The 26571-nt window shown below is 44.4% G+C and overlaps 1 long non-coding RNA gene across 4 annotated transcripts in view; it reads left to right on the plus strand.

The window, feature by feature from the left end:
* The window catches only part of LOC134983737 (uncharacterized), a 1747570-nt gene that overhangs the window by 1490015 nt on the left and 230984 nt on the right, over window positions 1-26571 (plus strand). For all 4 annotated transcript variants that reach the window (XR_010191680.1, XR_010191685.1, XR_010191689.1 and 1 more), the window contains exon 8: window positions 2800-2903. This is a non-coding gene — a long non-coding RNA (uncharacterized LOC134983737). The remainder of the gene's footprint in view (window positions 1-2799; window positions 2904-26571) is intronic.

The raw sequence follows: 26571 nt of genomic DNA on the forward strand, positions 1-26571 counted from the left end.
GATCTAGCAGAACTGTAAAGTCATTTACTGCTTTGGCTTTCAATGCTGTTGACTGCTTGAGCCAATTTAAAAAAAACATTTGTTGAGCTATTATAACAGTGTGTATTCTCAGTATGATGTAGAAGCAATTACGTGGACATAGTGAGTGGAAAATTAATAAAATAATTACACTGAGGACTACTTACAACTACCATTACTTGTTCTTTGTTAATTAGTTCACAATAGGAAACAAATAAATAACTTACCCATACTTAACACCTTTGTCAAAAATACTTGTTTTTAATGTTATGGTTTGGTGAATTAATTTGATTTACATTGCTCATTCAAAACACTGTTGGCTATTATTTATTAGTTTAGTAGTATATGTTTAAAAAAAAAATGCTACCACCATTATTGTAGTTTTAGATTGAAATCACTTTTTTAATGTATTTTGATAATGTTGCAATAAGTTCAACTGCTAAGGATTAAAGGAGGTGGCCAGTTAGAATGATCGTATTCTACTTATACATTATAATTTGATCTTTGGAGGAGTGACCAACTCAGTTTGTGTAATTAGCTAATAAACACAGGCTTATGACAATAAGGCAACTGACATTTTCACGTTTGGTTATTTTGAAGGCTCATATATTGTACACTGTGACTTTGGGCCAATTTGGTTTATACTGTCTTATGACACTGAGAATGATTTAAGGATCTAGGATATGTAATTTACCCTCTGTTCTTCTCACAGAAAAAAAAAAAAAAAAATGGGATGAATGCCACTACATCAGTTAACTTACCGTCTTTTGATAATAACACTCTCTGTCTTCTCCAACAGTAAACTCTGCTTTTGCACTGCAGTTTAGATTAGCAACGCAAGCAGAAAAGCAGTAGTAATATGTATTATAACCAATAGAGTTTGGATTTCTAAAAGATTTATATACAATCTACATGATTCAACACAGTTTGGTATAGTTGCCAGGAATATCGCATTAATAACTAATATGTGATGAGCTTTGTATAACAGCTAGTAAACTGTTTTTGTACACTAGTGACCTCTGCTTTATATACCACCTACCCATGTGGTGTCTATTTTATACACTAACAGAAATGACTATGAAAGCCAACAGACTGGGAGAGGATAGAATTTTGAATAGTACAGTATAATGGAGTGCTTATCATTTCTGGTCCTCAAGTACCACCAACAGACCATGGGGTCAATCTTATTAGCCACAAAGAGGGCAAGTTATTACTGTAGCTGCATAGAAATGCTGGAAACTTCACCATAATATGTCAACCTAGTGGGCCAATCTCACCATGGACGTGAACATTTGTGTATGATTAAATAAATCTAGAATACTGCCACTGACCTAGGGACAAAACTAGGGGTACTGTAGCCTGTGTATTGCATCAAGGCCTGCCACTATGAAGGGGGCCACAGTCGGTGACTGTATCATGAGTCATTAGTACACTGCAACTTCACTGCTCTGTAGGCCTTAAGAGGATGCTGTCCAGCTGGAAGAGGAGGTGGATGGGCAGGAAGGCTCCCCTAATCTCTCCCCGGCTCCTTCTCTCTACCTTTTTTAATGGCTGGGACTGGGTGCTGATGGCAATGCAGTCCTGCTCTTGCCACCAGGAAGGATGTCATAATCTTCATAGGGTGGATAGGAGGAGCTGGCTTGCCCATGTCTGCAGTGCAAGCCATCTCACAGCCTGACTCAAGCCAGCAACATAATTCTTGTGAATGCCCAAGCATCGGTCCCCAGGAGTAAGTAAAGTTTAGTCACACTGTTAATATCAAACTGAATAACTGAGTGCAAATGAATGCCAGCCACCTCACAGCTGAGCCAGTTAAGCAGTTCTGTTGTGGGCCCAGGCTTCCCTGGTACTTCCTTAATCTTCCCTTCCTCTGGGCTATGAGCCCTATTTTAATTAATTAACAACAAACTACTGGGACAGGGAGCTTAATGATGGTAGTTTAAAATAATGGGACCAGTTAAATTACAGCTAATACTAGTTATGGTGATCCACTGCTTACCCCTGCACCCACTGCCTCTCCTATTCAGCCATTACCTCTCCCTGTCAACTACTGCCTCTCCAGTGACCCTGTGCAACCCATTGTCTCACCAGTCACCCCCTGCCACCTGCTGCCTCCACCTCCTGCCTCCCCCTTCCTCTCTTCATGTGTGTATTAGGGGGGCAGCTGTAACCAAAACTCACAAGTTCCACCAGTACACTGACCTGCCAACAAAGAAAAAAGGATTTGCCAGACTAAGATAGATTTACAGTAAAACATTTAGAGCGATCACAAGTCAAGGGTGAATGTAGTTGACAATAGAGCTGTCCATAGAATTACAGAATTATGCATTGGGCAATAGTCAGGTAAAGCTGAATAAGTGGTCTTGAGCAGAGCAGTAATGTCATATTAAAAATCAAAGTTTACTAACTGAAGATACGTTATACAGTACCACAAAATATTAAGTATCTTGATGTGCAATTGCACTTGTATTTGGACACTTCATTTGCTGACAGCTATGATTCCAGAAACTGATTTAAAAATGCTTACTGTATAGTATATACAGGCTTAATTCATAGTTTATAGGGGTCTCATATTAGAGCTCTAAAATACTTTTCCATAATTGTTTATGTATCTCATTGAGTAAAACTACATTTGTCAGATATACTGTAAATATGAAGTTATGGGAAAGTTTATTTTGCATTTTTTCCACTAATCTTTGATTTGTTGAAACTTTTAATTAATCAAATTTGAGCACAGGTTTGAACAAAAAAATAAAAATCTGTCTTTTTTTTAATTACTAGATTACACTGGATGAAGAGAGGATCAAGGGCTTCAATCAATATTAACTGCGGATTATATCTGATGAAGACCAAGACATTGTTAGCACATACTGTAACATGGATTGGTAAGTGTTTTAAGTTTCTTAACTTTCAGTAATGATGGCAATCAATTTTTTTTTACATTTTGCTTTTGTTTCAACTGTGGACCGATCTAAGTGATCCATACATCAGTACACAGGTAACTCATTCTACAATAATTCATAGGAAGAGGATGACCTTGGAGGTTGCATGCATTACTTTCGTTGTGTATGTACCTTTTCACCACCTGAGACCAAAGGAGCAGACTAAAGCCCTACTTCTAGACTTGGAGCAATTGTTTTAACCATGACCATCACATAACATTATCGCTAAGGGTCTATTTATCAATAATTGTATTCTCAATGCAATCTGGGTGCAATCTACACCTGAGCCCATCCCTGAGATGTGTTCAGAGTGGTAGCAGGACTCATGCGCCCAAATTCTGACCTTGCATGGGTGGTGGCCATTGCCAGGGAGGGTTCTGGTGGAACCCCCTGCCAGTTACTATTGTGATCTGTAGCCCATAGGCTACAACAGGCTAAAGCCATCTTCAGATGGTGTTAGCTGCGAGAAGGAGGGGGCAAGCTTGAGAATGCTTTGCATTATGGAGATTGGTAAGTCTGACAGCATTTAGTCAGAGAGCGTTTGATTCTGCACAGTACCTGTCAGGTAGAGTTATGCTGTACAAATGTATTTACAGTATATGAAAGCATTACATCCCCTATAGGAACCTATGGTGGTTGTGGCTGCTGCTGGGAATGTGGGGATTGCAGCATATAGTAAAACATGTTGTATAAGGGGTTTTGCAGTGTATAGGTGGTGCACAATTAGTAGCTTAGCAACTAATGACTTAAAGCTCTTGTTAAAGAGTCACATAAAGGTTGCAGTTTATAGATACAACCAAACTTATTTGTGCAAGTTGTGGAATTTGTTTATTGCTATTACTATATAACATTTTTCTGTAAGTTCACAATTATAAAAATAAAATAAATGACGTTCCATGCCTACAAAAGAAGCATTAGCAGATAAATACACTCAAAAGATCATAACCCAAAAGATTGAATGTATTATTTTCAGTAGCATTCAGTGTTTTGTACATTCCAATACATTGTTAACTTATTTGTTTTGCATTCTTTAAAGATTATATGTGACTAGGTACATAACACATCTGAAATGCTGTGGCTCCAACAGAAGCACACAAACTTCAAGGCTACAGAGCTGTTTAATTGTGTAGTAATACAATGCATTAATGTGTCAGAAATATGCATCAAACCAAGGAATTATTTTAGCAAATAATATATTTTAAAATAACTAAATTGTTTGTATATAAGTAAATCTGTCCAATACAATATGTACAGTGTAATAAAATAAATATATATATATATATTTGTATGTGTGTGTATATATATATGTGTGTGTATATATATATATATATATATATATATGTATATATATATATATTTATATATGTGTGTATATATATATATATATATATATATATATATATATAAAATCACAGAATGCCGGCAATCCAGTGCTGTATGCTCTTACTTGCCCCGGTGCCCTCCTGGGTCAAACAGTCCCTATATGTAGAAATGCACGGGTCTTTATACAGTTGAATAAAGGACTACTGAGCCAGTTCCATTGTCCAACATTTTGGAGTTGCCACATTTATCAAGTTATCAAGAACATGTTCTTGATAAAGATGGTAACACTGAAACGTTGGGCTATGGAACTGACGTAGTAGTCCTTTATTCGATTGTATGAGACCCGTGAGTGGCGCCCTCTTTGAACACATATTTATGTGTCCACTTACATCTAGCCTCCCTGTACGTTAAACAACAAATGCTGTGGTGTGACTTTGTAGCGGTGAGTGTCTTTACGTGCAACTTTTTCCATTAAAATGCGTCTTATTTGCAAAATGATGTGAATGGGATGCACAATCATCTTATGCTGATTATATATGATTTGCCTATATTCTGTGTATGACTGTGGCTGTATCTGCATATGAAATGCCTTCCTCATCATCAGCATCATTTTCAGCAAAAAAAGACACCTGACACAGAACCTTTCAGCTCTCTAATGCCAAGCATCTACCGCTACTTTGTGTATTGAAGCAAGATGGATGACACAATAACTGCATATATATATATATATATATATATATAGTACATATTGCAGTTGCTTAGGAAGGTAGATTTCATTTCACTATAGGACAGAGCGAAATCCTTAATTTTATGTTTATTCTATACACATTGGAGAATTTACATGCAGTGGCATACTCAGTGATGATTTATGTCAAGGCAATACTTTTTGGTGTATATTTACTACACATTAGCACATTTTGGTCCCTTATTTAAAAGCTATTGGATCTATCCCTGTGTTTTATGATGCTAAGGTAATTAATCAGATGTTTGAACAAAGCTATTCCAGAAAATCAAGATAAGGCTGAACTGTGAATTTTAGTTTCAGTCATGGAAATGTAAGTTTGGTTTTGATTGTATTTTAAATTATTAATTCAAACGCCAAAACTTTTCCTCAGTTTAATAACCAAAGGTTTTAAATGTTCTCTAGTGTTTTTCAAGGACTATGGGACTAATTCAGACCTGATCGCTGAGCTGCAAAAATTGTTGTTCTGCGATCAGATAGTCACTGCACAAGGGGAGTGTATATTCATCGTGCAAGTGTGCGATCGCATGTGTACGCCGATCTGCAAAAATCCCTCAGTCAGCGGATTGCTGCAAATTTGTTCGCACCTCACTCACCAGTGAATGGTTTTTCAACTGTGTGCAGTCTGTGCGCAGCCCAGGACAACTCCTACAGTGCGATCAGAATGGGCCCCTGAAAATGCTTGGGAATGCCTGTTTTTCCTGACACTCCCAGAAAACGCTCAGTTACCACCCACAAACTGCCTCCTCCTGTCAATCAGCATGTGAATGACTGTGCGATTAGAATTTTTGCACCATGCTGTCGCTGACCGACGATGCCTGTTGTTGTTTGCCGACAGGCATGCGCATTGTGGTGCATGTGCAGTTAATCACCAATTGCCCGCTGTGCGAAAACACACAGCAGCGATCAGGTCTGAATCATCCCCTTAGTTTAATCAAGTAAAACAAATCTACATAATACAGACTATTACAAAAAGTGTAATGATAAAGAAGATTAAGCTGAATGATCTTCGAATAAGTCTGTGCAATATTGTGTAAATGGACATATATAGATACTGATTTGCAGTTCCTAGTTACATAGTTGTTGAGGTTGAAAAAAGACAAATGGCCATCGAGTTCAACCTGTATTATAATTATTTTTATCTTAAGTAAATGGTGTATCCTTGGGTATTTTTTTCCGCTAGGAATTTATCTAATCCATTTTTAAACTTATTGATTGAGTCCACCATTACTACCTTCTCTGGCAGAGAATTCCAAATCCTTACTGTTCTTACAGTGAAGAACCCTTTTCTCCGTTGTGTATGGAATTTTTTTCTTCTGACGTCAGGGGATGTCCTCGTGTCCTATGTAGTGTTTTTTTGATAAACAAATCATTTGATAAATCCTTGTATTGTCCCTTAATGTACTTAAAAATAATAATAATGTGGGTAATTCCAAGTTGATCGCAGCAGGAAAGTTTTTAGCAGTTGGGCAAAACCATGTGCACTGCAGGGGAGGCAGATATAACATGTGCAGAGAGAGTTAGATTTGGGTGGGGTGTGTTCAAACTGAAATCTAAATTGCAGTGTAAAAACAAGCAGCCAGTATTTACCCTGCACAGAAATGAAATAACCCACCCAAATCTAACTCTCTCTGCAAATGTTATATCTGCCCCCCCTGCAGTGCACATGGTTTTGCCCAATTGCTAACAAACTTGCTGCTGCGATCAACTCAGAAAAACCCCCAATGTCTCCTCTCAGTCGCCTCTTTTCCAGTATAAACAAATCTAACCTTTTAAGTCTTTCCTCATAATCCAGTGCCTCTAACGCCTTAACCAGTTTAGTGGCTCGCCTCTGAACCTTTTCGAGTTCCAAGATATCTTTTTTATAGTGAGGTGCCCAGAACTGTACACAATATTCCAGATGTGGCCACGCCAATGATTTATAGAGTAGCAGGATTACACTCTCATCACTTGTCTCTATTCCCCGTTTTATGCATGCTAACACCTTACTTGCTTTTGTTGCTACATTTTGACATTGCGTACTGCTACTAAATTTATTGTCGATAAGCACTCTCAAATCTTTTTTAACTACTGTTATCCAAACATTTTTCCCATTTAATTTATAGGCTGCCTGAATGTTCTTAGGTGGTCATTCTGAGTTGTTCGCTCGCTAGCAGTTTTTAGCAGCCGTGCAAACGCTATGCCGCCTCCCACTGGGAGTGTATTTTAGCTTAGCAGAAGTGCAAACGAAAGGATTGCAGAGCGGCTGCAAAGTATTTTTGTGCAGTTCTAGAGTAGCTCAATACCTACTCAGCGCTTGCGATGACTTCAGACTGTTCAGTTCCTGTTTTGATGTCACAAACACGCCCTGCGTTCGTCCAGCTGCACCTGCATTTTTCCTGGCATGCCTGCATTTTTTCAAACACTCCCTGAAAACGGTCAGTTGACACCCAGAAACGCCCCCTTCATGAAATTCACTCTGCGGCCAGCAGTGCTACTGAAAAGCTTCGCTAGACCTTGTGTTAAACTACATAGTTCGTTGTAATAATATATCGCGCGTGCGCATTGCGCCGCATGCACAGAAGTGCCTTTTTTTGCCTCATCACTGCACAGCGAACGAAAGCAGCTAGCGATCAACTCGTAATGACCACCTTAGTCCCAAAGTGCATAACTTTACATTTGTCTGTATTGAACCTCATTCTCCATTTATCTGCCCATACCTCAAGTGTAGACAAGTAATTCTGTAGAGACTCAACATCCTTGTATGAATTAATTACTCTACATAGCTTAGTATCATCTGCGAAAATTGACACTGTGCTTTCCAGTCCCTCTCCTAGGTCATTAATGAATATGTTAAACAACAATGGTCAGAGTACGGAACCCTGCAGTATTCCACTGAGCACTGAAGCCCATTCAGAGCACAATCCATTAATCCCCACTAGCTGTTCCCTATTAAACAGCCAATGATTCACCCAAGTACAAATAGTGTCACCTAACCCAAGCTCCCTTAATTTGAGAATTAGTCTCTTATGTGGAACTTTGTCAAAGGCCTAAGCAAAACCCAAAAAGATCACATCCACTGCTTGACCCTGATCAATATTATCGCTCACTTTCTCGTGGAAGCTTATTAAGTTAGTTTGACAGGATCTGTCCTTCACAAAACCATGCTGATTCCTAGTAATAACCTTGGAGGTATGCAAGTACTCAAGCATGCTGTCCCTTAATGTACCTTTTAGTAATTTAGATACCGTCTAGTATCTATAGATGTCAACCTTACCGGTCTATAGTTACCGGGGTGAGTTTTAGTACCCTTTTTAAATATTGGGACTACCTCTGCTATACGCCAGTCCTTTGGTATCGTTCCTGATCTAATTGACTCTCTGAAAATCCAATATATGGGTCTCGATATCTCTACATTAAGTTTCATAAGAAACCTGGGGTGGAGTCCATCTGGTCCAGGAGATTTATTTACCTTAAGTTTACTTAGTCTCTCCCGGACTACTTCCTCATTAAACCAAGTACCTAGCATTGGGTCATAATCGTAGCTTATGTTAGGCTCTACTCTCGTCAACCTGTCCTCTTCGTGAATACTGATGAATAGAATTTATTGAATAAATCTGCTTTTTCCCTATCATTTATCAAGACATCCAAATTTCCCTTTAAAGTCCCAATATTCTCCCTTTTTAACCTTTTACCTTTTATGTCCTTAAATAACTTTTTGGGGTTTGTTATACTCTCCTTTGTGATTAGTTTTTTGTTTTCTATTTTTGCTGCTCTGATATCATTTTTGCATTTTTTGTTACATTCCTTGTAAAACTGGAACGATTCCACCAATCCGGCAGACTTAAATGCTTTGGAAGCACTACTTTTTTTTTATCCATTTCTTCCTTGGCCCTCTTATTAAGCCACATTGGCTTGCATTTCCTACTCCTGTTTTTGTTGACTTTGGGAATATACAAATGAGTGTATTCATTGAGCGTAGTTGTAAAAACATCACAAATTTCAGCAGTATTCTTACCATGCAATACAATTTCCCTATTGTTGTCCCTCATTGCTTGTTGCAGCAATATGAAATTAGCTTTCTTAAAGTTAAAAGTCTTAGTTAGACCCTTATATTGTTGTTTTTGGAAGCTGATATCGAATGTGATCATATTGTGATTGCTATTTCCTAGGGTCTCTCCTACTTTAGTATTTGATATTATTTGCTCATTATTAGTATTAGGTCCAATATAGCCCTAAGCCTAGTTGGTTCCCCGATTACCTGGGACAAGTAGTGATCTTTTAGCTTGTTTAAGGACCTATTACCCCTTGTTGTATTTACTGTTTCGATGTTACAGTTTGTCTGGGTAATTAAAATCCCCAACAATATGATGTCCCTCATACCTGCAGCTTTTTTGATTTGCTGCAAGAGTAGTAATTCATCAGACACACTAATATCTGGCGGTTTATAGCATGTCCCTATTAAAAGTTTTTTTGTATCTTTACACCCACTCAAAATCTCAACCCACAATGACTCCACGTTATCTCCAGTCGCCTCGTTAAGGACTTCTTTTAAATACGGTTTTAAGAAAGGTTTAACATATAGACAAACACCCCCTCCCTTTTTATTAGTCCTTTCTCTCCTGAAGAGGGTGTACCCCTCCATGTTTGCAGCCCAGTTGTGAGAATCGTCCCACCATGTCTCTGTAATGCCTATTATATCATATTGGTCATTAAGTGCAATTGTTTCTAAATCCCCCATTTTACTTGCTAGGCCTCTTGCATTTGTAATCATACACTTAAGTCTGGTAATTCCCTGAACCGTATGTTTTGTTGTGGATAACGTACCCTTAGGAACCTGAGTTTCCCTTAAATTACCATCGCTGACTATTTTTCTCCTTCCCCCCTCTCCACCCTCATTATACTTAATACATCCCATTTTTCTTTGCTCTCTAGTTGTCCCACTAATTCTTTCTAATCCCTCCCCCCAGGCACCTAGTTTAAAATCTCCTCCAACCTTCTAACCATCCTTCCCCCCAGAACTGCTGCCTCCTCCTCATTCAGGTGCAATCCATCGCAACAAAAAAGATGGTGCCTGACTGTGAAGTCCGCCCCGTGTTCTAAGAACACAAACCCCTCTTTACTGCACCAGTCCCTATGCCTCACATTTATCTCCCTAATCTCCCTCTGCCTCCATGTACTAGTGCGTTGCACAGGTAATATTTCAGACAATATTACCTTAGATGTCCTCGCCTTTAATTTTTGGCCTAGGTCCCTATAATCTTTCTTAAGGACATTCCACCTACCACTAACTTTGTCGTTGGTGCCAACGTGTACCAAGACCACCTGGTCATTCCTGGCATTTTCAACAATCTTTCTACCCGGTCCACAATGTGCCGTTCCCAAGCACCCGGGAGACAACAGACTGTACAGTGATCACTGTCCCGGTAGCAGATTGCCCTGTCTGTTCTCCTGATAATAGAATCCCCTACCACCACAATCTGGCTAGGTACCTTGCTTTCTTTTGTTCCCTTTGTCCTGGAGGGACTGCTCCTCCAGTTGATAGAGGGCATGGTATCCTCCAGCGCCGTAATTTCCTCACTGCCCTCCCCAGAACCTTCGTCCAATCGGATGAATTTATTGGGGTTTGGCAGATTGGAGATGTCCTGTCTCCCCCTCTTCTTCTTCCATCCAACCGTTACCCAGCTAGCTACCTGATTATCCTTGTCCTCGTCTACCTCCTGCAACTCCTCCACTGTTCTATTTAAGCTCTGCTCGAGATTGTGAATCTCCCTCAGTCGCGTAATGGTTTGCTCTAGATCAGTTACCTGGGCTTCCAGGGCAACCGTTCGCATACACCTCGCGCAGATGTATTCACACTGGGCCGGTTGCTCCAGGTGTGCATAAATCTTGCACAACATAAACTGAGTAAGATCCTCAATCACGGCCACCCCCATTTTGTTTAAAAAAACCTCTACAAACCTCTTGTGTACCTTTAGAAAAACAATACAGTACAATACAAAAGATACAGACTATGCAATACAATACAAACAGTATAAACTATACTACACAATATGATACTATAGCCTAGCTGTGGAAGGAAACAATTTTCAACACTGTAAAGTAATTGGTAATTCAATGTCTAAAAAATGTATCAATGGAAAACAGTCAATAATACAGTCAATACAATAATAAATATGATACTTGCATGTCCGGGGGGAGTCACGACCACCTGCAGCAGCACCTACTCACTGCTACTTGCTTCCTCTGGGTTGGATCTTTCCAGCAGCCCTTCTCCAGCCTCAGTATCAGTCATCCCCTGCCGCTTTCACTCTCCAAGCTCCTTGCTCTGCTGCTCACCACCGTTGCCCACCGTCTCCCTTGCTGATGGAACCTGATTTTTTTGTCTCCCCACTGGTGCCCGGCTTGCTCCTGGCTCCCTCTTGCACGTGCACCCTCATGTGCGTCACTTCCGTTTCCGCCCATAGCCTGCACAGCTGCTTCCACCCACAGCCTGGCCAGCCCGCTCGTCACAGCCTGGTCATCCCGCTCATCTCACTTCCTGGTTCAGCTTACACTGCACTCCTGGTTCAATGCACACTGTTCAGCCTTCAGCACACACTGTTCAGCCTTGTGGTATACAGTATCTGAGCTACTGTATACACTTTATTTTGTTATTCGCCTAAGTTCACAAGCTATTTCCCCATGATGGAGACTTGCATATTAGAAGTGGAACTACTGTATGTTTCATAGACATCGGTCAGCTCTCAACCCTACTTACTGTACTTTTATGCTGACTGGTGTAGCAACACCATCTATAGAGCAGAAGCAGCCTTAATTATGCTACATTGAAACATTTTTACCCTGCTCTTTTGTATTTAATGGAAATTAAACAGTTTTTATTTTAATGAAGCTGCACTATTTGTAGTGGTTTTTATTTCCTTTTTCCTTCTCTCTACAATCTGTTCCATTATTTCATCCCTCCTTGTTTCATCCTCCAAATAAGCCCATTTTCTGCTAAACAATTGTACAGATGTGTTCACTTACATCTAGTCTACCTGCTCATTAAACAGTCTTTCTAGTCATACCATGTCGCTGAACATCATTATGTGCAAATTTTCCATTAAAGGCCCTCATTCCGAGTCGTTCGCTCGGTAAATTTCATCGCATCGCAGTGATTTTCCGCTTAGTGCGCATGCGTAATGTCCGCACTGCGACTGCGCCAAGTAATTTTGCAATGAAGATAGTATTTTTACTCACGGCTTTTTCTTCGCTCCGGCGATCGTAATGTGATTGACAGGAAATGGGTGTTACTGGGCGGAAACAGGCCGTTTTATGGGCGTGTGGGAAAAAACGCTACCGTTTCCGGAAAAAACGCGGGAGTGGCTGGAGAAACGGAGGAGTGTCTGGGCGAACGCTGGGAGTGTTTGTGACGTCAACCCAGGAACGACAAGCACTGAACTGATCGCAGATGCCGAGTAAGTCTGAAGCTACTCTGAAACTGCTAAGAAGTTTGTAATCGCAATATTGCGAATACATCGTTCGCAATTTTAAGATGCTAAGATTCACTCCCAGTAGGCGGCGGCTTAGCGTGTGCAATACTGCTAAAATCGCCTTGCGAGCGAACAACTCGGAATGACCTCCAAAGTGCACTTTTTTGCAAAATTATGCAAATATTGTGCACAAGCACACTGCGGATTAAAATTATATGCGGCATGCCTATATTCTGTATGTGACCGTGACTGTATCTGCATACCATGTCATATTGCAGTTACAGCCGCAGATGCAGGATATAGGCATGCTGCGTATCATTTTAATCAGTATAAGCTTGTGCGTTTTATTCACATCGTTTTGCAAATAAGACTCATTTTTGGCAAAAAAAGGTACCAAACAATAACAAAGTTGTACGGGACTTGTCAGCTCACTTACGCCAGGACTTTCACACCACATGGTGTACTGAGGCAAGATGTATGAGGACACATCTGTATGTACACTACATAGTGAATAATGTTGGTATATGGAGTGCGTAACTACTCTTACTCCTTGTTGCTTCACACCTGAAGCATTCTTCTTAAAGTTAGTCTGTGCATGCATACCACAATCCTATTCACTGTATTTGAGCACTGCAGTAGTACACACATGTGTACTATACAACCTCTGCTGGCACCCTGTAATACCTCCTGTGTGTTCTGTGATGCTGCCTACATACATGGCCGCCTGGTCTTTGTATGCTCTGCACTACCTTTGATGTATGCTCCGCTTATCAGCGCTGTGGGAGTATCAGTACTGTTAGTATGGCTTTACCATCACTGAGCCTTACAAATAAACTACAGATGGAGCCACGCTATTCGTGGCTCTGTCTGTGCCTGGGCGTCTGGGGTGCCTGGGTGTCCGTGACACACATGCACCCCATTCACTAGAATGGGAGTGTCTCTATGCGCTCCCAGCGTGACTAGGCGAATGGATCACCTAGTCATGCCGAGAGCGCTTGTATGCGATGGAGCCGCCCTAGATGAGTGTGGCTCCATCTGTAGTTGCTGGGTAAGTATATGCGCCTGGTATATCTAACATCTAGTATATTTCTAAAACAAATTGCTATGTACAGACATAACCCTTACAGTTTTATTATATGTAAAGATGTTTTTTCTTCAATGACTTCTATTTTATAGTGTTAACCAATTAAGTTGATGCATTGGGGTGCCAGACTAAGCCAGTAAGCCAATCTTGAAAGCGATTCGCCATCTTACAGGCAGCTAGTGGAGGAAGTAGAGAATGGGTGTTATGTGGCTGGAACAGGACTGGTTGGTTACAGCCTGACAGCTGTGTTTTGTACCAGCTGTAAGCAGTGCAATAATTTTGCAGTAGTCTAATTGAGATTATGCAAATCCATGAATGACTTTTGGCAGATCTTGAGGGGGAATTAAGTGCTTGATACTGGATATGTTGCTCAGATGAAGGAATGAGGATTTGATTGTGGCTGATTTCTGATGTGTAAGAGTCAAGCCACCATCCAAGACAGCGTCAACATACCTTACATGATCAGTGTTTTGTCATTCTGAACTCCCAAGTGTAAGTCCAGTTGGTTGGCTATGCTGCATTCTAGTCCTTTGATACTGAGGTCCTATCATAAGGACATCTGTTTTATCAGGATTCATTTGCATCCAAATGGCGCTCATCCACTCATGGAGCACAGCTAGACTGTGTCAGGAAGCGCAGCAAAACTTATTGGCCCTTACCTGTGTGCTGGTGTGCTGCTCTCCAGAGATCCCACGGCTCACTCCGGGGTCCTTCCTGTAGAGGGCATTATTGTCTGTAGTGCACCCTAACTTCCCTGGTGTGTACCCCACAATCTTTCCCATGAACCGCTGGCACTGGGTGCTGCCATGTTGCCTGCGGTCAGCTGATCATGAACCCACCAACCTCAAGTTCCGGTCAGCTGACTTGTGCCTACAATCACCAAATCAGCAAAGTAGAATAAAGGACTGAATGGACACTCAGCAAGAGCCCTGAAAAACATTGCTAACCTTAGCTGTGTTCTTAGGCTCAAGGTTCCTGTGCTAACTCACAGTACCTGTACTCTGCTAATCTGATACTGAGTTGTGGAACTACAGATCTCAGCCAGCTCTAATAATAGTTATCATCTCTGTGCCTCGGCAATCTGCAGCTACACTACAGGTATTGTCACTGTAGTGATTACAACAGGTTACCTGAACTCAGCTATTCTACCTGCATGCCTCTACGAGTCACTGAGTCAAACCTGCAATGATTGGGTGGTTGTTATCACCTTCCACTTAACACTGCATTATCACTCATCCAGGCTTAATACCTCTGCCCCAGAGTCCTGTTTGCTAAATACCTGCACTGGAGTACAATATTTTTCCGACCACTTCTGTGAGTAATACAGATTTGCCCAGAGTCTAGCATTCAGTGATTCCAGAAATTAGCACTATGGCTGGGATATAATGGTGGTTGAGTTTGCAGAAATGATAAACTTTTACAGACATAGCAGCAAAAATCAGACATTTTGCAAAGTCGGCCAATCTGTAAGTGGCTGAGTACATGAAAACTTGGCTGCTTTCTGCTCTAAAGGAGAGCGGACGGGAAAAACTTGGATCCATGTGTTTTTCCCATGTTAAACATACAACTCGGCCGATGTATTGGACTCTGAGGGGTATATTTACTAACATTCGTAATTCTCCCGATTTGGTGGGAGAATAATCACGAATGACATCGAAAGTGTAAAACTGCAACTTTTTGAATTTGTTACGACGGATTTACTAAGCTGTCGTATTCGGGTTTTTCTTTTGTTCCGATGTCGATGTCATTCGTGTTTTTTTTTCTTTTTTTCACGGCAGTGATTAGCAAAACACTGCCGACTTTTTAAAAATTAATCTCGGCCGGATCTGTGTGATCTGTGCTGGGTTTTTTTTTTTAAATTAAACAGTGTAAAATCAAAAAAAAAATTGCGTGGGGTCCCCCCTCCTAAGCATAACCAGCCTCGGGCTCTTTGAGCCGATCCTGGTTGCAGAAATATGGGGAAAAAAATGACAGGGGTTCCCCCATATTTAAGCAACCAGCATCGGGCTCTGTGCCTGGTCCTGGTTCCAAAAATACGGGGGAAAAAAAGAGTAGGGGTCCCCCGTATTTTTAAAACCAGCACCAGGCTCCACTAGCTGGACAGATAATGCCACAGCCGGGGGTCACTTTTATATAGTGCCCTGCGGCCGTGGCATCAAAAATCCAACTAGTCACCCCTGGCCGGGGTACCCTGGGGGAGTGGGGACCCCTTCAATCAAGGGGTCCCCCCCCCAGCCACCCAAGGGCCAGGGGTGAAACCCGAGGCTGTCCCCCCCCATCCAATGGGCTGCGGATGGGGGGGCTGATAGCCTTTTGTGATAATGAAAAGATATTGTTTTTAGTAGCAGTACTACAAGGCCCAGCAAGCCTCCCCCGCATGCTGGTACTTGGAGAACCACAAGTACCAGCATGCGGCGGAAAAACGGGCCCGCTGGTACCTGTAGTACTATTACTAAAAAAATACCCAAAAAAAGACAAGACACACACACCGTGAAAGTAAAGATTTATTACATACATGCACACAAACATACATACATACTTACCTTATGTTCACACGCAGGTCGGTCCTCTTCTCCAGTAGAATCCAAGGGGTACCTGTTGAATAAATTCTACTCACCAGATCCAGGGTCCCAGGGTCCTCGGGGCAACCATTTGTAATCCAGGTACTTGAATAAAATAACAAAACGGATACCCGAGCCACGAACTGAAAGGGGCCCCATGTTTTCACATGGGACTTCTTTCCCCGAATGCCAGAAACCCACTCTGACTTCTGTCTAAGTGGGTTTCTTCAGCCAATCAGGGAGCGCCACGTTGTAGCACTCTCCTGATCGGCTGTGTGCTCCTGTACTGAGTGACAGGCGGCACACGGCAGTGTTACAATGTAGCGCCTATGCGCTCCATTGTAACCAATGGTGGGAACTTTCTGCTCAGCGGTGACGTCACTTTAGGTCAACCGCAGGGCAGAAAGTTCCCACCATTGGTTACAATGGAGCGCATAGGCGCTACATTGTAACACTGCCGTGTGCCGCCTGTCACTCAGTACAGGAGCACACAGCTGATCAGGAGAGTGCTACAACGTGGCCCTCCCTGATTGGCTGAAGAAACCCACTTAGACAGAAGTCAGAGTGGGTTTCTGGCATTCGGGGAAAGGAGTCCCATGTGAAAACATGGGGCCCCTTTCAGTTCGTGGCTCGGGTATCCGTTTTGTTATTTTATTCAAGTACCTGGATTACAAATGGTTGCCCCGAGGACCCTGGGACCCTGGATCTGGTGAGTAGAATTTATTCAACAGGTACCCCTTGGATTCTACTGGAGAAGAGGACCGACCTGCGTGTGAACATAAGGTAAGTATGTATGTATGTTTGTGTGCATGTATGTAATAAATCTTTACTTTCACAGTGTGTGTGTCTTGTCTTTTTTTGGGTATTTTTTTAGTAATAGTACTACAGGTACCAGCGGGCCCGTTTTTCCGCCGCATGCTGGTACTTGTGGTTCTCCAAGTACCAGCATGCGGGGGAGGCTTGCTGGGCCTTGTAGTACTGCTACTAAAAACAATATCTTTTCATTATCACAAAAGGCTATCAGCCCCCCCATCCGCAGCCCATTGGATGGGGGGGACAGCCTCGGGCTTCACCCCTGGCCCTTGGGTGGCTGGGGGGGGGACCCCTTGATTGAAGGGGTCCCCACTCCCCCAGGGAACCCCGGCCAGGGGTGACTAGTTGGATTTTTGATGCCACGGCCGCAGGGCACTATATAAAAGTGACCCCCGGATGTGGCATTATCTGTCCAGCTAGTGGAGCCCGGTGCTGGTTTTAAAAATACGGGGGACCCCTACTCTTTTTTCCCCCGTATTTTTGGAACCAGGACCAGGCGCAGAGCCCGATGCTGGTTGCTTAAATATGGGGGAACCCCTGTCATTTTCCCCCCCATATTTCTGCAACCAGGATCGGCTCAAAGAGCCCGAGGCTGGTTATGCTTAGGAGGGGGGACCCCACGCAATTTTTTTAAGAAAATAACCACTTTCCCACCCCTTCCGACTGATATACATGCACGGATCTCATGGATCCCTGCATGCCTATACAATCACGGATTAAAAATGCAGGTCTGTTTTTTTTTAGCACTTTTTTACGAGTTGTAATTTTTCACGGCAGTGTTTTTTTTTTTTTGCTTTGCACTTCTTAGTAAATTACCGAGGTTCATAGTTAAACAGCCGCGTTTTGACCGATGGTGTATTCATTCGTAATTTTTTTGTTGGACTTCCAAAAAATTACGAATGCCCTCATCACTGCCGTGATTATTGCTTAGTAAATTACTGAGATGACACTTTGATGAAAAAACGGCATCTCGGTCAAAATCGGGACCTTAGTAAATATACCCCTGAGTTTGGAAATCTCACACAAAACAGCCCTACAAAGTCAGACATAAATAGACTAGTTTTTTTTATGCGAGTTGAATTTGACATTGTTAAAAATCAATTACAAGTACACAATTACAGCACATTTGCAACAAATAAACATTTTTAAAACTATTTCTAACCTTAAAATAAAAAAATAAAAAAACTTTGATCTCTCAAAATAGTCCATGCAGTGTAAATGTAATTTTTGCACATATTACCCTGGGAAATGAGTCCTCCAGGATGCACAAGCAGCTTATGCTGATTTTAATGATATCTGGCATGGCTATATTTTGTGTGTCACTGTGACAGTATCAGTATACCAAATATACTGATAAATAATATACATTTATATAAGAGTCTAATGCAGCTGGGTGGCCTAAAAGGGAAAAAGTGTGGAGCAATACATAGGGTTGAGCAGACTATTGTAAGGGTATTGAACCTTAAACGATCTCTCCTTATGAAAAACTTCCTGTACGTTTTAACAACAGGCTTCTTTACATGATGTTACGCAGTTTGCTGTGCAGTACGGATGGCCCTGTAAAGTTCACAAAACAATGTCAATAGTGGTTTATCATAAAATGCAGATGATGACAGATGATGGTAAGTTGGGAGCAATGTATTGTATTAAGAATATTGAACTCGAATTCCTCTGCAATGCGTCTTCATATCAACACAGATACTGTATGTATTATTAGAAATCACAGGATTCACACACCAAATGATTTAGGGGTAATTCAGATCTGATTGCTGCCGTGCGTTTTTGCACAGCGGGTGATCAGATCTGACCTGCACATGCATATGCACTGCACTGTGCCGGATCGCCGGTCAGCGACAGGTTTGTGCGAAGGATCCATTCGCACGGGCGCTCAAATCCGATCCTGAGCAGACTGATGTCATCGCAGCGGCTGAGTAAGTCCTGGGCTGAGTAGAGACTGCACAAAATCAGTTTGTGCAGCTCTGCTACAAATGCGTTTGCACACTTGCACAGTAAAAATACGCTCCCCCTGTAGGCGGGGACTATCTGAACGAAGGGCTGCAAAAATCACTGCCTAGCGATCAAATATGAATTACCCCCCTAATCCTTTATTACACAGTCAACTGCATTCATGACAAAATGCAGTTCAGTACCTCTATATAGTGTAATGAATGAAAGGTACTACCAGCCAATCAGCAGGTCACGCTACAGAAGCTTTGTTGGCTATTTGACACATGTGCTGTGCAGTTCAGGAAAAGCAACATGTGGTGGACAGAAAGTTGTATTACACTCTCTGGATTTTCCAGTGCCTCAGTATATAAAGTTACAACCAGGGCCTGTTCTAGACCAAGCAGAGCCCATGGCAAAAATTTCCTTTGTCCCCCCTCCCCCTCCCCCCCCCCAAAAAAGAACATATCTTAGTTTTAGTAGAACGATATGCTGTGCAAGCCAGGGTGCAGGTCAGATTGTTTCTCTGACCTTTTTGCCTTTTTTTATTACCCAGATTGCATTCTTTTTTCTACTTTTTCATCTTAATTCAATAATGGTGTACTAAGTACTTGGGATTAATATTTTAACAGACTCTCTATACCCTACACTATATTCCTGACCCCACTATACCTTACCATCACTAACCCCTGTATACCCTACTCCACATCATTGCTCCCAGTACTGCACATACAATACACAAAATGCTTCAGTATAGTGCCAAATACATATAATGCTCACAGTATAGTTCCAGATACATGTAATGCCTCCAGATACATGTAATACCCCTGCTATAGTGGCAGATATACATAAGGGCCCTCATTCCGAGTTGTTCGCTCGGTATTTTTCATCGCATCGCAGTGAAAATCCGCTTAGTACGCATGCGCAATGTTCGCACTGCGACTGCGCCAAGTAACTTTACTATGAAGAAAGTAATTTTACTCACGGCTTTTTCATCGCTCCGGCGATCGTAATGTGATTGACAGGAAATGGGTGTTACTGGGCGGAAACACGGCGTTTCAGGGGCGTGTGGCTGAAAACGCTACCGTTTCCGGAAAAAACGCAGGAGTGGCCGGGGAAACGGTGGGAGTGCCTGGGCGAACGCTGGGTGTGTTTGTGACGTCAACCAGGAACGACAAGCACTGAAATGATCGCACAGGCAGAGTAAGTCTGAAGCTACTCTGAAACTGCTAAGTAGTTAGTAATCGCAATATTGCGAATACATCGGTCGCAATTTTAAGAAGCTAAGATTCACTCCCAGTAGGCGGCGGCTTAGCGTGTGTAACTCTGCTAAATTCGCCTTGCGACCGATCAACTCGGAATGAGGGCCAATATCCCATGTATAGTGCCAGATACACATAATGCCCCCAGTATAGAGCAAGTTTCACATAATGCCCCCAGTATAGTGTTAGATACATATAATGCCCTAAGTAGTGCCAGGCACACTTACTGCCCCAGTATAGTGCCAGATACACATATTACCCCAGTATATTGCCAGATACATAAAATGCCCCCCTATAGTGCCAGATACACATAATACCCCCAGTATAGTGCCAGATACATAAAAAGCCCAAAGTATAGTGCCAGATACAGTTAATGCCCCCAGTATTGAGCTGCCAGACACAGGTAATGCCCCAGTATAGTTTCAGATACAGGCAATGCTCCAGTATAGTGCCATATACACATAAAGCCCCTGTACTGCCAGATACACATAATGTCCCCAATACTGCCAGTTACTCATAATGCCCCTCCCTAGCAGTGCTCAGCACCCAGGGCCTCCACCATTCTGTTGCTGGGCTGCATCTGCTGGACCACTGCATCTGTGCCTGGGGGCAGGAGAGAGCAGCATGTGCCTCTCCTGCCCCATCACTGAGTCCTGTCTCCAATGAAAATTTTAAATATAGCTGCGGCTCATGAACCAATCACAGCTCATGGTCCAGCAGCCAACGAGGAACTGTGAGCTGTGATTGGCTGATGGCTGGCAACATATTTAAAATTAATATGGTGTTGGTGGTGGGCAAGAGCAGGCAGCCACCATCAGATTGCCGCCTCTGTTTACAATGTTATGTTACATTAAGCAATTTAGATTCCAGACAGCAGCATGGCAAAGCATGACTATCAGGGTGCTCTACATTGGTGTGGAGCAAAGGTGTAGCAGGACACACCTGCTCTGGAGTTTAATAGGTTTCTGACAACTTTTGTGAATAGATCCAATTTTCAGCTATGCTGCATCTAATCTCAGAGCTATACAGACTTTGAAAATCTAAAGGGGGGTACTGACGGGAGAGATGTGTGCTGAGCGATCTTAACACAGACCGCTCAGCACACATCTCTCCCCCCGCTCAGTACAGCGTGATGTGCTGAGCGAGGGGGGGGTGACGACAGGGGGACGCTCACTTCACACAGCGCTGAAGTGAACGACCCACTAGATTGAGCCTGCATGCAGGCTCAATCTAGCACCGGCGATAGCGATGTGCAGGGCCGTGCATCGCTATCGCTGGGGGGCATACACACGGCAGATCCGTGCTTAAAATCTAAGCAACCTAGTCAGATTGCTTAGATTTTAAACACGGATCTCTCCATGTGTACCCCCCTTTAGCCTTGGCGACATTATTTTTTGACCGCATACTATCCATTGTCAATCAGTAAGCTGGCAAAACCTGGTTGGTTTTGCATGGTAAACATTTGCTTCTTTAAAAAAATGTACGAGTTCGGCCGGAGTCTCGGAGCTCTGGCTGTCTCGCAAGCCATTACATTCGGCCCCATGTATTTGTTCTAACTCGTGCTCTAATTTCCAGCTGTCAAGTCAATTGATTCTAAGATTTTGCCGTGATTGAGCAATAGACGTTTATTTTAATATATATTAGTAAGGATACTTGTAAACAAACACTGTGAAGAGTATAATAAATGAGAATGTAACACATAACATGTTTTTCTGCCTTTGTCCACATGGTATATGTTCTAATAATTATTCTGTTGACAACAACCATGTTAATGCAGAGCTGTGAATCACATAGGTATGTCTAATTGGACATGCATATATAGATGTAGGGCTAGTTGTGCATATATTAAACATATAAAACCCAAGTGCATCTTTCTTTCTAAAATATAGAAGGAGAGCGAAATGACAGACATAGGAATGGAGAGAGTTAAACCTCCTGTGAGGGGTGGACCTAACTGTTATGAAAAGTACAGCCAATGGTAGAGAGGGGAGGGATCAGTATATATAGGGATGTATAGGCTACAGTAGCTAAGTCTCTCTTGCTGCTGGTTTGCCTTGCTAGAGTATTGCTGAGTGAGAGCTGAATAACAACAGTGCTGCTGCAGCTGCACCTACACAACACCCAGCAGAAGATTTAGCACAGCAGTATGCACAGAAGCCAGTAGTACCAGAAGCAGCAGCAAGTATTTGGACATCTGGACTAATAGGACAGTGATTGTATCACAGAAAGGTGAGCAGCATGACCACACATGCTCACTCACAGACACACAAAGACTTTGGCTAGGCAGTGCAGATGCTATTTTTTTATTAGATCTGTATTGCTGGGCTGTGTTGTACTTTTACCTTTCATTTTACAGCATCAGATTCAGGAAGTGAAAATCCAGTGAAATGAATGAGACAGTGAGAAGCCTAATGCAGCTGCTGGCTCTATTCTGTCTGTGTCTGTGTCTGACTCCTCCTTCCTGATGAACTAATCTTTGCCAAAGCTGTGAACTGAATGAACTAGTTCACTTTGAAGATTAGTTCATTTTGAACTAATCATTCATGAACTACCCATCACTAGCCAGTTTCAACGTCTCCCCTGCTGCCTCCCTTACAGCCGGAGTCCGGCGGGAAGCGGCGGCGGGGGGGCGTCCCAGAAGAGGGCGCGGCAGCATTGAGCCCCGCAGAGGTGCCTTCCCTGCAGACGGAGAGAGCTCCGGCCTGCAGGGGGGGGCACGCGCGGTGGGGGGGCGGTGGCAGGCACAGCAGCAATAGTGAGGGCCAGCAGGCGCAGGATAGGATAGATGATTGGTGGGGGGCCACGCCAATTGTTGGTCAGGGGGGCCAGCGGATCACCAGCAGGCCAGGCGGGGCATTGGCTGTTGAGTCCCTTATCGGCGCCTGCCGGCCGACAGGCCAGGAGAGGTGCGCCGGCATCTGCGGGGGCTCCCGCCGGTGCCGGCCGCGACTTTTGGGGAAGTCAGGAGGCTTCCGGAGAGTTGGCGACGGTGGAGGCGGCATTTGGCCCATTGGCCGCAGCCGCATCCCCGGGGGCAGCAAGGCATTCCGGCGCGCACACAGAAGCGAGGGCGTCCGGTACGCAGCCGGGGTCAGCGGCTCAGCAAATAGCGCGCACTTGCTGTGAGCGCGGACGCTAGGTGGGGACGTCTTTGCCCCGGAGTGCTAGGCAGGCCCCGGGAGTGGTTTCCGGGTCCCGTGCTTTGTCTTCTTTTTCAGGTGATCGCGGAGAGGTTGAGGTGGACGTGAGCGATGAGGAGGATTTCGAAGTTTCTACGCCGGAGGACTCCCAGTCCGAACAGTCGACAGCATCAGGTGAGGTTGAGCAGTCGGCGTCGGGCTCCAGCGCGCGCTCCTGTTCTCTCAGTTCCTCCTCTTCTTCATCCCTGTCGTCGCAAGCGTCCGACATCAGTAGCACGACTAGGGCAAAAAAGCGTGCGACGAAGTACGCTAAGAGGGCGGCAGGGCAGCAGGAGAGGCGGAAGAGACGCAAGCGGCTTAGCGAGGACGCTCGCAGGGCCAAGAAGCGCCGTGATTTGCCGGGAGTAGTCCACTGTGATTATACGGCAGTGTTGAGGGGGTTGCGGGATAGCTGCCGTAGGAAGATCTGCAGAGGCGATTACGTGGATATGTTCGTGCTGACTAAGGACGCGAAGAAGGAGTATAAGGCAGCGACAGCTAAGAAAGGCATCGGAGCTGAAGCTTTCCGTACTTTCAACAACTGGCTGGCCGGTTTTTGCATCTTCTGGAAGATAGGCATGAGGAACATATGAACGTCATACGATGCCTGCACTTGATACACGATATGCAGTGCACATCGTCAGGAATCGAATGGCGGATGTATGATGAGAAGTTCCGGGAGAAGCAGGACTGCTTACAGATTATTGAATTTGGTTGCAAGGATGTGGAGGTCTGGCTCCAGGTCACCAGGGCTTCTCAACCCGCAAAGGAGCCCCGGAATCCGGGGGCGGACGGGCAACGCGCAGGGTCGTCCGCCCAGGGGAGTAGCGCGGAAGGGGGACCGGGTAGCAGAGGTAGGTTTGCTATCCGCGGGGGAGGACAGGCCCCCGCGAAGGGGAAGTGCTTCGCATTTAATAATGCGACCTGTTCCTTCGGCAAGCAGTGTCGGTTTTCGACATTCGTGCTTGCAATGTGGCGGCTTCCACCCGGCCTCCAACTGTTTTAAAGGAAATTGGCAAGGCGCGAGGGGAAAGCAAAGCTACGCAAAACCCGGCGCAAGCGGGATCGCTCAACAGGGCCCCAACGCCAATTAATTTGGACGCCATGTCCAAATGGTTGGATTGGTATCCGAATAGTACGGACGCCCAGTTTTTGTTTCAGGGTTTTAAGTTTGGTTTCCGCTTGCCAGTTGCGGGCGAGGTGTCGGTCAAGGCTCTCCAGAATCTTCACTCCGCTCGCGCCTTGCCGTCTGTTTTGCGCGAGAAAGTTGATAAAGAGGTGCCAATGGGTAGGATGGAGGGCCCGTTTAGCTCGCCCCCAGTGGATGACTTGGTCATTTCCCCAGTGGGGGTAGTCCCCAAGAAGACTCCGGGTGCCTTTCGGCTCATTCAACATCTTTCTTACCCGTCAGGGTCGTCGGTCAACGACGCGATACCGCCAGCACACTGCTCGGTGGTGTACCAATCGTTTTACGAGGCACTGGAGTTGGTTCGTAGTTACGGCCCTGGAGCTCTGATGGCTAAGATCGATGTTGAGTCCGCGTTTCGGTTGCTCCCGTTGCATCCGGACTCAGTCCGTTTTATGGGTTTTTTGGATCGGAGCGGAATATTTCATTGACAAATGTTTGCCGATGGGATGTTCTGTTTCCTGCTCGTTTTTGAAAGGTTTAGCACATTCTTGCATTGGTGCGTGGAGTCTACTTCAGGGGGTCATGGAGTTGCGCATTACCTCGATGATTTCCTGTGTGTGGGACCGGCGAATTCACTGCACTGCAGCGACTTGCTGTTCAGCATCCGTGCGTTCTTTTATCACTTTGGCATTCCTGTGGCCGAGGAAAAAATGGAGGGGCCGGTTTCCTGTTTGTCGTTCTTGGGGATTGAAATCGACACGGTGACAGGCTCGTGTCGCCTTCCTCAGGCCAAGGTCGCGAAGCTCCACGAGGTTATTTGCCAGTTCGTGATGTCGCGCAAAGTCACGCTGAGGCAGGCGCAGTCCTTGCTGGGCCTCTTGAACTTTGCTTGCCGGGTGATCCCGATGGGCAGGGTTTTCTGCCGAAAGCTGGAGAGGGCGACGGCGGGGTGTGCCAGGCCGCATCATTTCATTCGTTTGTCCTCCGAGATTAAGAGGGATTTGGTCGTCTGGGCCTCGTTCCTGGAGGACTTTAATGGGGTGCGTATCTGGCTGGCCCCAACGATTGACAATGCAAGGTTACAGCTGTTTACCGATGCGGCGGGTTCCTCTGGGTTCGGTTGCTACCTAGAGGGATCTTGGGGCGTGGTCTCGTGGCCTGAGGAATGGCGTTGCGAAGGTTTCACTAAGGACCTTTTGCTGCTGGAGCTTTTCCCCATTATGGTAGCACTGGAGGTTTGGGCCGATCATCTGGCTCATCGCAGCATTTTGTTTAGATGTGACAATCTGGGCATGGTGCATGCGATCAATAACCAGAGGGCGAAGTCGCTGGTGGTTCTGAGGGTGCTTGGGCGATTGCTGCTGACATGCTTGCATAAGAATGTATGGTTCCGCGCGCAGCATGTGCCAGGACTTGAGAACGGAATTGCCGACTCGTTGTCCCGCGGTCAGTGGGAGAGATTTCGTTTGTTGGCACCCGAGGCCGATGAGTAGGGGTTTCAATGTCCCGGTTATGTCTGGCAGGTGATCGGACCAGACTGGAGGGTCTAGCGATGCGGTCAGTGGCTCCGAACACGCTCAAGGCTTACGGTCAAGCTTGGAGCGAGTGGGAAGAGTTTGTCCGAGGACGTAGTCAAGAAGGTAAGAGCGGGCATCGGATGATGCTTTCTTTTATTTGGCAGCTTTTTGTCATGGGTAGGTCCAGAGCGGTGGTGTCCCGGTACTTAGCAGGGATTTCATTTTTTAATAAAATCAAGGGTGTCCCTGACGGGACAAAGAGCGGGCTTCTGGTAAAGGCGATGAAAGGGTGGGTGCGCGTGGCGCCAACGCCGCCTGATAGGCGACACCCCATCGATGCGGCCTTGATACCGGCTGTCATTGATGCGGTAGACAGTATCGCGTCGTCAATTTATTGAATCGCTTTTGTTCCAGTTGGCGTTCTCCATGGCTTACCATGGAGCCTTTCGGGTTTCGGAGCTGGTAGCGCATGCTTCTGGATGACGTGGTGGTGGGTGAGAGGTCCTTGCTGTGGAGATTGCGTCGCTCTAAGACGGACCAAGTAGGTAGAGGGCGATGGGTCACTTTGGTACCGTCTCTGGAGGGGAGCATTTGCCCGGTGAGATT

The sequence above is a fragment of the Pseudophryne corroboree genome, chromosome 1 (genome assembly GCF_028390025.1).
Source record: "Pseudophryne corroboree isolate aPseCor3 chromosome 1, aPseCor3.hap2, whole genome shotgun sequence".
In the NCBI taxonomy this organism is placed as follows: domain Eukaryota; kingdom Metazoa; phylum Chordata; class Amphibia; order Anura; family Myobatrachidae; genus Pseudophryne; species Pseudophryne corroboree.